We start from the raw sequence: 5800 nt of genomic DNA, 5'->3' as shown, positions 1-5800 counted from the left end.
TTTTTGTTTTTGTTATGTACTGTTGACTTTTTGTGCTCTCATACCGTTAATTTAATTAATTTATATATGCAGCTTCGTGTGGCATAATTATTTCTGCTTATCTCCTTTTAATGCACAAAAAATAATTTTTGTTTTTGAAATGTTTGTATGTTCATGCATACCTTTTTGTGTTTTAATACATCAATTCTTATGTGTTTATTTATTTATTTGTTGGATTTTGGTATATCTGTATCTCCAAATAAAATGCGATGACAATGTGCGTATGTATATGTGAGTGATGTRTGTTTTTATAAAATTTGCAAATTAAATTGTTTTGGTAATTGTAATTGCGCGTATTCATTCCTCAACGCATTATGCATTATTTCTTTTGTGTACTTCAGTTCGCTTGGGTATTAATATTTCTTGCTAAATTTAGCCGGCGATCGCTTGTTAGCAAAATTTACGCTTTTTTCTCGTGTTTGCCAATATATCAACCAATTTAATGCTCAATTAATAAAATTAATTAGCTCACGCGTGTATGCGTGCATACACATATATGTAGCCTTGAATGCACTGGTGAATTTGTCCTCCCGTCCAATTTAATTTTCTTCGGCATTAAAGCATTTGGCTGCTGCACTTTTGAACCGATTAAGTAAAAAAATAAATTTTTTTTTCTTATATTTATCTGAAAATAAAAATGTTTTTTAACATAACAAATAAAGATATTTGCTGCTGGCGTTGTTGTTGTTGCTGTTGTATTCAAATAATTGGTGTCACTATATAATCGCTGAATTGTGTTTAAGAGGCTTTTCAAGACCTACAACCTCTAAGAAAAACTAAAAATAAACAGTTTCTTTTTCTTTGCTTAAGAGGGTTCTGAAGCCTATTTGGCTCTAATAAGTGCTAAAATAAAACATTTTAACGTTATCATCATCGAAATGAGTCGGAAAACTCGTTAGATCTGACGTAGTGTACTAACACCATATACTTGGTAGTAGCCTAAAAGTATACTACAGATTATATCGTCACCAAAAATGCAAAACCAACGTATCCTCCAAAAAGAAAAAAAAAAATTTTAAAATTGTTATCAGATATGATAACCAATATTTAAGCATTTTATAATTTCATTTTGTAATTTTTTTTTTTCATATGTGAGTATAATACCCCACATATAACCAAAAATCAAAATTTATTTSAATATTAGTGGTTTCTATTATATGGTTTTTCCTTTGCATTTTARGTGACGATATGTAAAAACTGAATTTATAAATTGTTTAATGTTTTTCTGTGCCATATACTGAAATTTTGTTAGACCAAATTTATGCGTTACAGCCTTTTGATGTATAACCGTTCCATCGGCTATTCTTCAATTAAAAAGAAATTTAAAACCTACAGAGAGTTCTTTTAGGTGTAATTTACGTAGAAGGCCAAACTCACTGCGGCGGTGGACACCTTTTTTTTATTAACTTCTGAGATCGCSTCTAACTCGAAATACATTTACTTTAGTCCTAAAATTTGAAAGCACTCCAATATTAGTTTTTTTTTAAGCACAATAATGACCTCTCAGTCACTATAAATATGTTTTCATTACATAAATTAATTTAAACAAAAAAGTTCTTTCTTTAGCAAAGCTTTATACCTAAAAGTTCAAAAATATCCTCTTGGGAGATCTAATGAAGCCATTTTCATTTTTCCTTCCTGGAACTGTTATGAAACTGGTTTGTTTTTGGTATATATACGATATAGATAACTGGTTTTTTTCTGGTTTACATGAATTGGAAAACTCTTTTAGTACAACTGAATTAATTGGGGAAGTGGTCAGCGGTATATAACTTTATATAACGGTATACAAATGCAGTTAGACAAGTAGCGCACGCATATATCCTGAACAAGTGCACAAGCGTGCAATTATTTCCTTGTATAACAATAGCAGCAACAACAATAAGCAKGCAGCACCTACAAATACATATAAGAAGTTATAAAAAAGTACAATAAAAACAAAAGAACTTTGCCAGCTTTTATTTCGAGCAAAATGCCAAGTCACGCAAATGCATGAATTTTATGGTAATTCGTAATGCTCGTTTCCTCGCAAACATGCCAGCGTTTCAACGCCTAAATTCAATGCTCAGTTCCAACTACTTTCACTTCGCCTGCGCAGCTGTGTGTGTGTGTTTGTTGCCGTGGCAGGAAATTTATTCCGTTTTATCTTTTGCATATAAATAAAATTGCGTTATGCAACTCTTCTTTGCCTTGCGCTGACATTTATGTGACACTTGACATTTGTGTGACATCTACGACTTACACACACGCACACACATTAACATAATGTAGCCGTCGTGTGTGCATGTGTTGTGCATTCACACATCCACACGCATTGATTGGCGCTTGCCGCTGCTTGCCCTGGCTCGCAGTCGACTGTGACGTTAGATTGCCGAACGGTTATAGACACAAAAACATTTACACACACTTACATACATTGCACGCACAAACCACCGGCGCGCTGTTTAATTACTCATACATACTGTGTGCTACATTACGTATACGCCTCGGTGGCAGTTTTAGGCTGAAGGAAACGTTTGTTTTCGTTTTCCATCTTGTTTTTGTTTTGCTTTCGGTTCAGGTTCACCTGCGTAAAGTTTTGCTTTGCATACGTTATCTTTATTTGCATTGCGTCACAAATACAAAGTACACCAATTAAACATATTTCTTAAGATTTCAGCTTTTCACACACACACACATATGTTGTATTCATGTATTAATTGCGTATATGGTACATAGATATTTGTGGGTGTGTATACAGTTATGTATGTACATTGGCGCTTGTCGCCGTTTATTATTACTATTAAATACATAAATACAAGTATGTACACGTAGATATTAACGGTATTAGTTTTGCTGCACTTATATTCGGTATTTGTTTGTATGTATAATATGTATGAGTTCATTTGGAGTTGTGTGCATCCACCACATTAGCATTAACACAGTAAATTACAACATTTATGATATGTTTTGCATATTGCTATGACACTTATGTTCTTCTCATTAAACGCGTTTGACGTGTAAATGTTATGATTTCGATTATGAGACTTCAGGCATATGTTTTTTTTTTTTTTGGCTTAAATTTTTTTATTCTTTATATTTCATATAATTTGATTTTAATTCATTAAAAAATGAATTTTGTGATAAAGCATTACAATAATAAAAGGCAACCGAGCGCTCGCCAACAAGTTTYGGAATTCTGTGTGTGAGCAAAGCTGTGTTTTGAAACAAAAAATGTTTGATAATGGAATAGTTGCAAAATGAAAGGAGAGAGATATTTATTTAAGCTTCCGAATGCGCTTTGTTGAAAATATGCTTTAAAAATTTATAAATATATTATACTAACATTTGTAAAATTTTGCAGTGATTCGACTCTATGATCACCATTTCAGTTCAGAACACGCCTTCTTACATTACAAAGAGCTTTTTAGAGCTTTTAGAGCTTCTTTGAACTTTTTAAAGCTTCTAGAGCTTTTTAGAAAAATATAGTTTGAAAGAAACTATAAAAACTTAAGAAGCAGTTTCTAATTTAGAATTTCTCAATATAATACAATTTCTTTTAACCTTATGACCTTATTTTTTTTTATTTTTTTTACTTCTTGCCGAGATCTATATTTTTAAAATAATGTTACTGAAGTTTTTAGTCGCTATCTCACATAGTTTTTGAGTTGCAGTTTTACAAATTGTAGCTACTCAGTTCCATCAGTTTATCCATAAACCCGTTATTCTCGAAATGCAATTTATGAGTTTGTACAGGGATTACTTGGAGGTAGCTGATCTGATCGCTATCAAATCTTTCGCATGTTTGGTATATAATTCTCTCTACAACGACCTCCTTGATTAATTTAAGCAAAATTCGAATTTTGGAGACCGTAAAGGACTTTCTCATTATAATAAATGGTGCTGGAACCCCACACTACTTAATTATTATTGAAAATATTCGACGCGGAAACTTTTGCTAATCATTTTCGGTTTGATCAACCCAAAATTAGCAAGAAACCGCTTCGTAGTCGCAAAATGACTRTAAACTAGTGTTATTGCTTCTTTATCGATCGTTCGACTGTTTACGGTAATTATAATTCTTTGGGTTTCCTCCGCGGTGAAAGCCTTGTTTTAACCCTCGAAGATCCAGTGTCGAAGAATATTTGTTTTTTTTTTTTTTTTCTTCTAAAAAACATGTATAGAGTAGCTTTGAAAAAAGAATATATCGTCAACTAAAGTGCAAACAACGTCTCATCAAAGAAGGAAAATTAAGTTTTTCATTGCTTACGATTCACTACTTCATTTTATATATAAGTAGCATAACATTTTCAGCTTCCGCTCTCAAACATAACCAATACATAACCATTTTATAACCAAAATATTTGTCAGATATAACCCAAATATAACCATTTTATATACACAACTCAAATTTTGGTTCAATATAACGGTTCAATATGGCTCGCTTGTGAACTCATAAAAAGTGATGTTACGTTATTTTGCATTTTAGATGACGTTATACYTACAATTTTAAAAAAAGTTTAATTTTTTATATAAAGAAATCGCTTTTATGTCGGTGTGACACTGGATTAGCTCCTTAACACAAGTGGAGTGGGATTTCGATTCCTTGTAAGGAGTTGTTTGAAACACAGGRTGCCCCAGAAGGCATTTTAACAAATATACGTGATTTAGAAAGCCTAAGCTATATAAGAACTATGAAACTATTCTCCAAAAATTCGAACTTGTTAAATAGTTTTGAGGAATATGAGCATGTTGGTAAGACCTTATTTTTGTTGGTTTATTTTATTGTTGTTCAAAATTTTAGCTTTGAGAAAGCTACTTTCGTAGTGTTTCTGTTTTTATGACTGTTCCTGAATAGACAATTTTTTTCTTTGGGTTGACACTCTAAACAAATACACCCTTTGTCAAACTATACGAACTAGCTGAATTTCTTACTAGTTGAGAGCAGTTGTTGTGATCACATGACTAAACTAGAGTCCCTTTACTTTCCATAACAAAAAAGTGTAGAAAAGTGAAACTCTTTAAATGTTTCCTCTTCACTTTTGCCGCTATTAACTTTTTTTTTTTTTCAAAGTTAAAACCTCCAAGTGGCATGCATATCTCTATCAGATGGATCCCAGCAGCATCATGTTCAGATAAGTTATATTATATTTAATAATTTCCATTTTTACAATCAACCTATACTTCTAACCTGTTTCTAATGCAAAGTTCGTCAAATATGTGTCAAGAAACGCTAACATGGTAAAGTATCGAGATCGCTCTAAACTCTATTAAAAGCAAAAGTCAGAGTGAGTTCTTTGTTAAAATGCACACAATTTTTTTATACGAACTAAAATCAACGTAGAAACATTTGAACTGAAAATTCTCAGCTTTTTTTAAAAACTTTAAATCTTTAAAAATGGCAAGAAGGCGCACTCATTAACCTAGATTTTAAAGTAAGATAAAATTCCTTTTCAAACACAAAATCAAAGCAAAGCAGATGTAATGATTATAAATAAAGTCTGCAGTTATGAAAATTAGAGGTAGAAAAATGTTGTGTTTTCAGTATTTTCAGTATTTCACGAGTGTGTAAGTATATATGCAGCACTTTTAGATATGACGTGTATTTTGTAAATTGATGTCAATTCATATTTATATCATATATTAATTAAATAAAAAAATAATTTCATTGTTGTTTTTGGTTTTGTTCAATACAATATATACGAGCTGTCTCTTATACACATCTAGATGTGTATAAGAGACAGGTTTATAACTTTATATAACGGTATACAAATGCAGTTAG

The sequence above is a fragment of the Bactrocera latifrons genome, unplaced genomic scaffold (genome assembly GCF_001853355.1).
Source record: "Bactrocera latifrons isolate USDA-ARS-PBARC rearing strain unplaced genomic scaffold, ASM185335v1 scaffold_3, whole genome shotgun sequence".
Taxonomy (NCBI): domain Eukaryota; kingdom Metazoa; phylum Arthropoda; class Insecta; order Diptera; family Tephritidae; genus Bactrocera; species Bactrocera latifrons.
This window is presented reverse-complemented; position numbering follows the sequence as displayed.